General features: G+C 38.0%; 1 long non-coding RNA gene across 2 annotated transcripts in view; it reads right to left on the bottom strand.

Moving 5' to 3' along the window:
• Window positions 1–1,439: 1,439 nt before the first annotated feature.
• LOC106969292 (uncharacterized) overlaps window positions 1,440–12,390 on the bottom strand; it is a 172,283-nt gene continuing 161,332 nt past the window's right edge. Inside the window, exons 11-13 of one of the 2 annotated variants that reach the window (XR_008299797.1) lie at window positions 8,241–8,561; window positions 4,470–4,611; window positions 1,440–3,393 (exon numbers count right to left, since the gene is read on the bottom strand). This is a non-coding gene — a long non-coding RNA (uncharacterized LOC106969292). Of the gene's footprint in view, window positions 4,612–8,240; window positions 8,562–12,390 lie in introns of both variants that reach the window. The other variant, XR_008299795.1, reaches the window with a different exon arrangement.

Below are 12,390 nucleotides of genomic sequence, written 5' to 3'. Positions count from 1 at the left end.
ATCAGAGTGACAGAAAACAGGCACGGAAGTTATTGCTGTCCTTATTCCTCCACCAATGCTAAGCATCTATCGGTTTTTTACCTATCCCCAAAGTCACTCCAGGATCCACACACCCATAAATAATGGGCTACTTCCCCGGAATAAGGGAATCCTGTGTGCAGAATACAAGGTGTACTACATTTGTTGTTATTATATAATAAAAGGATTTTTGGACATTCACAAACTAGATTTCCAAGACTCCTGCCACATATTATTTCAATTAGCTTTGTCTGAAAGGAAAATCCTTCATGACTCTATCAAGTGAAGCTACGGAATGAGTGAAGCCATATGTTGATTGTTAGAGGCTTCTTAAAAGCGAATGGTTTTGATTGCCTTCTAAAAGTACAGAGGCCAATAAACTGAAAGGGAACTGGGGAGGACAGGGGTGAGAAGTAGCAACAATAAAATGATGAGCTATTGAAAAGATATGGCAATTAAAAATCCAAAATTGGCACATTCGTCCATAAAGTAAAGCCCCCTGGAGACACCACCACATTCACTCTGTATTTACTAAGCTGAGAAAGGCAAGCCGACACTAACCCTCTCTGCTTCCTTGTTGGCACAGTAATAAGGAAAAGACAGAGGAAGAGCTTCTCTTCTATCCACATCTGAAAGCCCAGATAATGCTTACCAGACACGGGAAGAAAAGAGGTCTTAGTTTCAACCATATAATACTACTATGGTCAAATATTGGCAATGTCATATGGTGCAACCTAGTATACAGAATGTCTGCCGAGCCAGGACATTCTAGCTATTTTGGCATTAGCAAGGTGTTCCTGACTCATCTTTCTTTGACAGAAATGATTAAGACTCTAGCGAAAAAGACAAGAGATGGGTAAATTACTGTGAAATCAAGTTGGCCCATTCTTAATGATTATTAAAGTTCTTTAAAAAGAAAGAAATGTTAAAATTTCAAGATCTCTCTTAAAGTAACTCAGGAAACAGAGTTATGTTTTTTACAGAATTCAGTTTAACAAATCTCTGTCCAGAGCCTATTTTCCACAAAGCACAGGTTGCTGGCTAATGGGATCTTTGCAGTGTTTCTTGGGATTGATCTTAAAGGAATAGAGAAATTCTTCAATAAATAGGGAATAGCCATTACCTTAGAAATTATTTGTGAACAAAGAAAGGCTTCTGGATCATTGGCATCATCTGTGAAATTGTTAGATTTTTTTTTTTTTTTTTTTTTTTTTTTTAGTCTGGATATACCATAACTAATATCCAATTGCTGGATATTTATATATCCAATTTAACCAATATAACCAATTAGGTTATTTCTAATCCATTTACATGATCAACTTTTCTATAATTAATAATATTCAAAACTAAAAATAGTAGGAGTTGGCATAAGATTATTCTATGTAAAGGAAGTTTGACAGCTATTAGAGTTAAAAGTTAGTTTACAATTTCTTATAAGTTTAGGAATGGATGAAAGAAGCATTTGGCCAGGCTGCTCAGCCTCTCCCAAGCAAGGAGTTTCTTGGTTCCTCCCTAATAAGTCTTATCCATGTGGTGAGACTAGGGAAGGTCTTCATCTCCTACCAATCCAAGGGAAAATCAATTACCTTTATAAACTTTGTATTTAAATTATTTTGTAACTCAAAGTTCCTAGGTTTCCCTTAGAAAATTTATCAATTAAAAAGATCATTTTCCAAATAGAAAAACTTCAAGTATTGGGTAGCTTCCGCTGCCCCAGTTTTCTAGAAATATAACTAACATAGAACACTGTATTAGTCCAAAGTATATGACATAATAATTTGATATGTGTATATACTACAAAACAACTATGTAGTTAAGTTCAGTTAATATCCATCACTTCATGTACCTTCAGTATTTTTTTTCTTGTCATAAGAACTCAGATTTACTCTCTTAGCAACTTTCAAGCACACAATGCAATATTCTTAACTATGATCAGCACGTTATACATTACATCCCCAGGACTTATTTATCTTATAACTAGAAGTTTGTACCTTTTGACCTTCTTCCCCCATTCTTCCCCCATGTCCTGCTGCCTCTGGCAACAACCAATCTTTTCTGTCTATAAGTTTGGTGTTTTTGGATTCCACATATAAATGAGATCATATAGTATTTGTCTTTTCCTGACTTATTTAACTTAGACTAATGCCCTCAAGATCCATCTATGTTTTTGCAAATGGCAGGATTTCCTTTTTTAATGGCTGAATACTATACCATGAAATATACATATATATAATAAATATAACATTTATATATAATATATTATGTTTATATTTAATATTAATATAATATTTATATATAATATATTATATATAAACACAATTTGTCCATTTATATCTGTGGATGGACATTTAGGTTGTTTCCACGTCTTAGCAATTGTCAACAATGCTGCAACAAACATAGGGATAACATGTCTTTTTGAGACAGTGATTTCATTTGGAAAATACCCAGAAGTATTGGGGTTGCTGGATCTTATAGTAGTTCTATTTTTAATTCTTTGAGGAAACTCCATTTTGTTTTCCATAATGGTTGTACCAATGTATATTCCTGGCAGCAGTGTACAAGAGTTCCCTTTTCTCCACATCCTTGTCAGTAGTTGTTATCTCTTGTCTTTTTGATGATAGTCATTCTGACAAGTGTAAGGTGATATCTGATTTCGGGTTTGATTTGTATTTGCTTGATAATTAGTGATGTTGAGCACTTTATCCTAACACCTAGTGGTCACTTACTACTAGGTAAGTGTTTTCTTTGAAAGAATTTCTATTCAGTTCTCCTGCCTAGTTTTTAATTACATGGGTTTTTTTTTTGTTTTGTTTTGTTTTTTTGTTTTTGTTTTTTTGGGTTTTTTTTTTTTTTTTTTTTTTGCTATTGAGTTGTATGAGTTCTTTATGTATTAGGGATATGAGCTCCTTATCACATACATGATTTACAAATATTTTCTCACATTCTGTGGGTTGCCTTTTCATTCCATTGATAGTTTTCCTTTACTGTGCAGAAGCTTTTTAGTTTGATGTAGTTGAAATTGTTAAACCTTGACAGTAACCACTGCAGCTATTGTTGGGAGCAGAAAATTTCAGGGGCATGAAGACTAGACCTCAACTTACAGTGTTAGCATTTCTGGTTACTGGGCCTCTTAAAGAAGGGCAACAGCACAATAAAGATAGGCTCTGGCTTTGTTATTTTTAACTGCAGCTCCCCAGGGTAACTAGGCAGTGGAGCCTATGTTCTAGAGGGGCCACCAGTAAAATTTACAACCTCCGTCAGCAGACGCAGGGTTCTTGTTGGTCGACATTCCAAGGAAGGCCCATCTGTTTGTTCAGGTTTTTCCTGAGGGAGCCAGAAGGGGATTGATTCCGTTTCATAATAAGTTGAAGTCACCTAATGAGAGAAAGCTTCGTGGTTGAGTCAAAATATTAAAAGAGATAATATGCTGACATTCATACAATTTTAAAATTCACAGCTTTCACCAATTTAATCATACACATGTTGTCACATTGTTTCTGAACATTTCTCCTATTAGTGCAATAGTGAGGCCAGTTGTACCCCCACAGGTGTGAGTCCAAGGAGAATTCATACTCTCCACTGGACCCTCAGTTATTATCAGTGAATCCATGGGTATTATTAATAATAATATTAATAATACAGCACCTGGGTGTCTCAGTCGGTTAAGTGCCAGACTTTGACTCAGTTCATGATCTCACAGTTTGTGGGTTCGAGCCCACATCAGGCTCTGTGTGGACAGCTCAGGGCCTGGAGCCTGCTTCGGGTTCTGTGTCTCCCTCTCTCTCTGCCCCTCCCCTGCTTGCCTCTGTCTCTCTCTCTCAAAAATAAATAATCATTAAAAAATTAAAAAAATATTATTAATAATGTAAAGTAAATAGTAATAATAATAAATTTGGATAATAATTACAAGTCTAGGTAAAATTCTGTACCAATAAGATATTGTTCTTACCATTTGGGTTGGAGAAAAAGAACTCATGAAGCTATTTTTAAAAGTTACCAAATAAAATACAGATAAGCTTTTAGCAACAATTCCTAAAATGTATAATATGATCAATAATTAGTATTGGGGAAAGAGAAAAAGGATCTCAAATGGGATCGGGGGGAACGAGGAAACATTAAGGAGGCAGAGTTTTAATTGATGGCTTCTTGTTTGGTTTCATCTTACCACAGTGAGAGAGAAAAGGTAAAGGGTACCAAGAGGAGGGCCAGGAGAAGCAAAAAAGAAGGAGCAGAAAATGGCATGTTTGAGAGTTAGTGTGTATAGAACAATTTGGCTACAAATAGAGAACCAAATTATTTCTGGGTATAGGTAAAAGCTAACTCTAGTCTTAAGTTAGAGGGTTTGGAATGCTGTTGGAGGTAATATAACTTTTTCTCCAGTAGTGGGTTCGTGATAAACATTGGTAAAATGTTAACTTGCTCTCCATTAAGATAATTGGCCTGGAATCTACCTTGGTTTCTGATGCTCTGAATAGAGAAGTACACAAATGTCCAGAAGAGAAATCTAGTAGCAAATAAAGACTCCATTTTTTAAAGTAGGTATTTCACATCCAAAAAAAGGAAATTATAGCGAAATTCACTCATGTTTCCAACCTGCAAAGACAAATCAAAAGATGACTCCATTCAGCACATTAAAAGGCTCATCTAGGCTTTCTGGGCTATTCCCTGTGGTCTGAGAGGTTGGTTAAGTGGCCTGACAGAGATGACAGATGCTTTGAGTTTCTAACAATTTTCAGAAAAGCAGTTAGAAATAGAAATTGGTATCACATGAATAAATCTTTAATAGTCAATAAAAAGGCCAAGGGAAGCTCAGCAGCACAAGAACGAAAGACAGGAAAAGACCAGATAAAAGTTGGGCAATTTTAACTAAAGCCACTCATTTCCTCACTTCTGCAACAGTTGAGTTGCTCATAGACTTCCGGGCTGATTAGTGTCATCTGGTGAAGGAAGCAAGATGGCAGGAAAGCAGAATGATCGTCTTCATAATAACTTAGGTCTGTATAGCACTTTATAAACTGTATACTTTCAAGTATGTGATGTGATTTAAAATGCTCAAGAATTGGTAGGGTCAACAGGATGGGTCTTATCCTCATCATAAAGATATAGAAGCTCTCCGTACCTATGTAAGCAACCATCCTTAGCTATTCCTGGAGTAAGTTGTTAAATCAGTCTTCCAACTTGTAGTTCAGTGGGCTTTTGACCACAAAATTGTTTCCTCTCCCTTAGAGGCACAAAGCAGTTAAAGAGATCCATATAAAGAAAACTTTCTCTTTTATTTTGTTTGTCCCTAAATGTCTTATAAACTTCATAACTGTTTCTAGAAATACTTTTCCTGCCTGAACCCACTAAGTTTAGGCCAGAATGTGGGAATCACTGTACCATTCTCAAAGAAAAAGAATTAATGCCCTAAGGCATACTTTGTATAATGAATTGACATCTCTCCTAGGCAAAGCATGGCACTAGTTAGTACCCATCCTTGGGACAATTGAGAAAACAGTTACTGAAATAGTTGCCTATGTTCTCAGGTTTGGATTAAGAACCCTGGTAGTACACTTATCTTTGAAAAAAGAAGCCCCTTGATGACAGGAAAGCAGTTATACACTTCCTTCCCCACTTATACACTACAGAGGCTTATATAATAAAAGGACTGATAACGATAACAGCTGTCATTTACTGAGAATTTACTAGATGCCAAGGACTATGATTAAGTGTTTTATAAATGTTACCTGATTTAATCTTCATAATAACTTTGGAAGGCAAGTGTTACCATTATTGCCATTTACAGATGACAACTTTGAGGCTCAGAAAAATCAGTGAACCTCGCCCAAAGTCACACATGGAATAAGGGGTAAAATCAAAATTTAAACTGAGGTCAGTTTCACTCCAAAACTGTTGCTTTACCCATTATACTAAGCTGCGTTGGATGACACACTATTGTTACAACAGGATGAATGCTTCCCTTCTACCTCATTCTCAGCTGTTTCAGAGAAAGAGCAGGCTCATAGGCAGGCTGACAAAAACACTGGTTGGGCATCAAATTGGCCCTAGACTTTTGGATCAAACTGAACGTAAGTATAAAATCATGAATTATATAAGAACGTAACTTGAAGGAATTTCAACAGATCATAGATTCCTTCATTCATCTGAATAATATTCACTGGGAATCTACTGTGTGATAGATAATGAGCCAGATGCTGGAAAAAGAAAACAATTGTTTTTTCTCTCTTTCTTTCTTTCTTTCTTTCATCTTTCTATTTTAAATGTGATGAGCACTGGGTATTATATGTAAGTGATGAATCACTAACTTCTACTCCAGAAACTATTACTACACCATATGTTAACTAACTTGGATTTAAATAGAAAGATGAAAGAAAGAAAGAAAGAAAGAAAGAGATGAAGGGAGAGAGGAAGGAGGGAGGGAAGAAAGGAAGGAAGGAAAGAAGGAAGATTACTGCAATAGATTGAGAAAGAAAGGATGAGGAGCTGAGCTGAAGCAGCAGCACTAGAAGAAATGGGTTGAAGAGACATAATAAAAAAAGCCAGTCAACAGAAGTGAACTTTACTATTAGACGAAGCATCTTGGCAGGTGATAGGGAGAGAGGAAGAGTCAGGAGGATCACATCCAGGTTGTTGGGATGGGTGGGACGAGTGACTGGGCAAGGCAGTGAAAAGATGCATTCAGTCAGGAGTAGTTTGAGATCGTGGTATCTGTAGAACCCCAGTCAATGTTCTGCAGGCTTTAGATAACACGGAGAGACCCAGTTATGTAACTCATCAAATTGGATCATTGTACCCCCAGCAAAAACAAAATCTGCCCATTGGTGGCATCCAGGTGGCCATTTTTCTCATCATGAAAAACACTGGCATTTTGAATTTATATTACTCTTTTTAAAAGATGGGAGCTGACTTGCTGCCAACCACAAATAAACTGTATAGGAATTATCTCTTTAACATATATATGTTTTTCATAGAGATTCTAGTCTTCAGCTCTAATTTTCTACTGATCAACCATTTCTAATGCAAATATACAAAGGATCGTATGAAACAATGGCCAACTTATATGTGAGAACCTGTTTACTCTTGGGGACCTGGGTGGCTCAGTTGATCAAGCCTTTCACTCTTGCTTTAGCCTCATGACATGATCTCACAGGTTTGAGTGGTCAAGCCCCGCAACAGCCTTCACCTGCTTGGCATTCTCTGTCTCCCTCTCTCCTGTCTCTGCCCTCCCACACTCACACTGTCTCTGTCTCTCTCAAAAACAAACAAACAAAGAACCTGTTTACTCTTGTCACTTCATAAAAGTTAAGTGGAATCTGGTCAAAAAGATGGGGTTAACAGTAGCATACCTTGTTGTGAAGGAAAAAAGAGTCCTTAAATAGCACACATTAAGAAACGATCTTTGTATATAAAAACTTGACAAAAAAGTTGTTTTTAAATGTTTAATTGGTCATCAGGCCCTTAGGGTGCAGTGTTACAGTAAAAAATGAAGAACTAAAAAATACATTCATCTTTACTCACCGTAATTACTTTGAATTGCAAATAAAAGATTACCACAAGGATAATATGAGGGAGGAAATTCCTTCTATGTTAAAGATTAAAGAGTGAAGGTAGGGTAGAAATGAACTGATAAGTATCATGTGTGTCTGAGTAAGCAAGAAAGGTGAGCCACAGAGAATCCTTAAAGAACATTGTAATTATGATTAGGATAAAGGCCCATTCAACTAGGCAGTCACATCTGGCTTCTAGTGATAACAGTCTGCATAATGGAAATAATAAGTTAAGGTAGTGAGATTGTTGAAGTCTCTTGTGAATATTAGACTTATTTCCTCAGTGAGTCAGACTTAGAATGTCAGAGAGATCAATTTTTGTGAATACAATTAATAAGGTAATTAAAAATAGAGACAGCTCAAGAGGATATTGCCTGATAATTAATAACCAGCTGGAAAGGATGAGGATCCTGGGAAACAGTGAATTAAATAAAGATCAGCATAAAGAACTTCTATCAATAAGATATGGGCTATTCTTTAAGGCAACCAAAGGTTAGTATTTGAAGGCCATCTGCTAACAAAACATAAACAGGGATTCTTGGAACTGTATGTCCTATAATCTTATGTCTTAGAGAGCCCAGAGGAAGGGTAGTATAAATAGGTGGGAAAATAGAAAGGGGGATAACAACGTGCGTAGAAAAGAGCACCTCGTCTGGAGTGAGGGTCCTCTCTCACCTCTGCTAGAGATGAGCTGTAGAAACTGGAATGAAGCACTTCACTTCAGAGCCTCAATTTCTTCATGGTCAAATTGGATGGTTGAACTCTATGACCTTTACGGTTCCTTGCAACTCTAAAATGTGAACTATAAACACAGTTCCTTAACAACGACAACCAAAAAAAGCTAAAAAAATAAGTACTCGAGCCAGAAAAAAGAGTGGTAATTGTTGGCTGTTGGTGTTGAACAGGTACCAACAGGCAATGAAGGCCTGGATTGTAAAGAAAAAAATTAAAAAGAAAAATATAAAAGGAATCATCTCATTTTCTCCAGTCATGCATCTGAAAAACAAAAATGAAAAATGAAGTGTGGTACTGTGGTTTATTTCTCTTTGTGGCTCCTGATACTTGTAACCAGATCACTTACCGTAATAAGCTACAACTATTAACAAAATGTCCCTTGTTATAAGAAACAACATAAAGCATTGACCTCAGAGTTCAATCCCTTAGTGACAATGTACTCTGGGAGCCAAAGGTTAAAAATTATAGGAACTTGTCCCACTAGAAAGTGTCTTTGCTAACCCAACACTCTGTGATTGGGTGAACACTTCTTTGAAGATAGGCATCAGATATCTTCTGCATGCATAGGCAAGCAAGGAAACAAACAGGTACTGTCCAGACCTCAGTTTACCTCCCACTTCTCCAAAATGCTCCAAATCCTGGAAATCCATGGAAATTTCTAGAAGTTCTGTTGCTCAACATGGACTGAAGGGTCAGTGGAGGATCAGGGAAAGGCAGATGAAGTATAAGTCAATTTTCCTCAGACCAGGAAGCAAGCCTATTGGGGGTGGGGGTGGGGGTGGGTGTCGAGCAGGGAGGGGATTAAAGCCCTGATACAAAATGCTATATGAGAAGAGTAGCAGAAGTAAACTGACGGTCTCTTTCTCCTTGTAAATCCATTCTTAGCAGTTGAAGGGAGTCAAGTCTGGAGCCTGACATCATCTATTTAGTAGCGGAGCTGGGGGAAGCTATACATTCTACCAAATTTGGTAACTTTTGGTAGTTTGAGGCAACGTGAGGGTTTTTAAAACTAGCATGTAAAGGTATCAGAGGCAGCAGCATGGAAACAAGTTACTGAGACAAACAAGTAATGAAGTCAAACTGTAGAGATTTCTTCAAAGTCCGTGCCTACTGCAAACCAAAAGCATGACTCCACCCCCTTGCTCTTCCTGGGCCAAAGGCTGTTGTGTATTTGGGTAGATAAGAAGATCTGAAATGTCTCAGTGCTGAACTCTACCCAAGGGTCTCTGATGGTATGTTTGCTCTTTCCCAAAAGTACCCAGGCACCAGTAGAATTGGGTGAGAATGAATATCAAGGCCAGTTTTCAAAGGGAAAAGGAGACACTTGGCAATAGGCAGCTAGTTAGGCATGTGTAAGCAGAGAATGGCTCTCTTTGGGGCTGAGGGGGGTGAAGGGCAAGCTGTGAGGTAGGAGGGAAAGCTTCTTGTTGGTATCTCTGAAAATGACCACAGAAGCTTTGGGCACCTTCTGGCAAGACTGCCTCCTCTCCCTTGACTCACTGCACAGCCAACCAGCCTTTGTACCACCCTCAGGGCCAACCAGGGACCTCCAAAAATGCCACTGAAGAATCATAATTCCCAGCCTTGAGGTCCCACTTGCATCCTTCTGTCCCAAGCAGGGCACTGGGGCACACTTTGAGAGGTGATATAAATTCTAAGAGTAGAATTAAATTAGTTAATACATATGGAAAGCACTTAGGAAATGGCCTAGCACAAAGTAAGTGCTATAGAGTTAGCCATCAATACCATCATTTCCCTGACAGGGAAACCAAACACAGAGAACCCAGACAGTCCAACTACTGAGTACAGGTTCATAACCCTCACTCTTACTCAACAAGGAAGCCAAGAAACCAAGTGTTGAGTGATATGTCAACCGTCCATCATGCAAGGGGAAGACTGATTTCAAATTTAGGGCTCTTGACTCCAGATCTGGTATCTTTCCACCTTACCCTGTGGCCCTGGCTTATCATAGCATGTATGAGAGAACAAGCGACCAAAGTGAAGAGGTGTCTGCAACACAGCAATTGATCCTGTCTTTGAACAGAACCGTGAATGTCTGTCTCTATGAGATTATGGCCCTCTGGATCCAAGAGATGTAGGAGGAAGAATAGAGTCAATCAGTCCAGAAGCACTGTTTCTAAAAATTCACTGAGCTATTACCATTAAGTTATGTCTGACTGGTGTGTTCTGACACATTAGCAAAGAAGTACTAGTTCCCCACAGGGAGTTCTTTGCATTTAGCCGTATATACCAACTTGTGCTTGAAGTCAAAATAATTGCCCACTCTTGCTCTGGAAAGTTTCAAACACACAGTGACTTGCTACGTGTCCAGAAATTGATCACTTCATCATCAAACGAACCAGCCAGGGGAGCAATTGCTCCAACAGGAAGGTTAACAGGCGAGAAAATGAATAGTCTCATGGTTACAAATGTATTCTGCTGCCATGACTAAAAATTGCCGTGATTTTTTTAAAGTTCATATGCCTAGATATTTTACTGCTGAAAATGTCAAGCCACTGAGCTATTGTTATAATAACTGACCGCTCCACGATAGCATTTCATGACTGTTTTTTCTGTTGTCAAGTAGTCAGCATTATAGATTCTGAATAAATTTGAGCTACTGCTGGTCTGCTTTCCAGCACACAGCATTATTGGCTCTGAAGGAAGCATTAATGTTGCAGACTGTGAATGTATATTATGAATAATACCAGGGTACAAATATTACCAAACCTTTATATGTGCTCTTTGTTTCCTAATAAAACTCATGTAAGGTCCTCCAAGGGGCCTGTCTCAGCTAACCTCAGAATTCACTCAGCTTATTAAGTTAATACAGTAACTTGCCAAGTCAGGGCTTCTCTGATTGTTGCTGCATGCAGTAGGATGTGATGGTTTTTAGAAGTGGCTTATTTAAAAGCTTTGCCCTTCCTCGGAAGAAGAGTTCATGTAATATGACTAAGTTATTATAATCATCATCCATATTCATTAAATAAAATTATTTTTCAAGTATATTACAGAATAAATATGCTAGACTTTAATTCTAAAACAGGACAACACTTTTCTAATGCGGGTATGCCTCACTTTAAATAAACCAATGGTTTTCTGATCAGTTGACTGCATGTGAAAGGCTTTCTTGACAATGTCCAAGCTGGGTGAGTCCCTTGTTGGGTATCTGTTCTCTTACTAGCATCTGTTACTCAGGGGCTTTGTTGACTCATATATAGTCCCTCCTTAGGTACCAAGATAACTAGATAATCTTTTGAGACCACCCAGGTTTGGACAATTTTCATCCAACAATATCTAAAAAGAGATGTTATGAGTAACATTTCAGAAAATAAATGACCTTATTTGAGAAGAACCAAAGTAAAACTGGAGACAGAATTACTGGATAATGAAGTTAGATAAGTATCACTTACAGCATATGTAACCCAGGTGTGGCCTTATTTAATCTTTCCTCACAGAGAAATTAGTAAAGTCTTTGGCCCTGAGTGGCTTAGGTTGGAGTGTCAGCCCCTTTCTTGCATCATCCACCTTTGGGATTCCCAATGACATTCTCTCTGCATTCTCTCAGCCTCTCCCTCTACTTACAGAAGGTTTTTTTGTTTTGTTTTGTTTTTTGTTTTTTGTTTTTATAGCAAATGCTGTGGATTTCTTACTGCACTCTGCACTCTGGCTTTATCTCATACTGATAGTGTTGGTCTCCTATGGTGTGTTCTCTGCATCTAGTCCCAAATTTGCATATTTCCTCATTGTTAACCCGCCTCCTAGGTTAGGTCTCAGCTATATCTCACAATTCTTTTCAGCTGCACTGCAGAGCATCTCCTGGCTTCTGATGCGTTTGGGAAAAGAGATGGGCAGAGATGTCACTCTGAGCTCCTAGCTATGCTTCAGCTGAGGCAGTTCGGCTTTGAGCTCTATTACTTGTAGTGTTCTGTTGAGATTTCATTCCAAACAAGATCTCCTTGCAAACAAACAAACAAATGGAGAAGTTTGAATACTCCATGATTGAAAGCCTCCCTTTCTTCACAAAGTCACCACAGGGTCAGGGAACTCACTGTTTGTATTCATTGTTCTGTTTATCTATTGATGTGTT

The sequence above is a fragment of the Acinonyx jubatus genome, chromosome A1 (genome assembly GCF_027475565.1).
Source record: "Acinonyx jubatus isolate Ajub_Pintada_27869175 chromosome A1, VMU_Ajub_asm_v1.0, whole genome shotgun sequence".
In the NCBI taxonomy this organism is placed as follows: domain Eukaryota; kingdom Metazoa; phylum Chordata; class Mammalia; order Carnivora; family Felidae; genus Acinonyx; species Acinonyx jubatus.
Note: the sequence above shows the minus strand (reverse complement) of the source record. Positions and strands in the feature narration are given on the sequence as shown.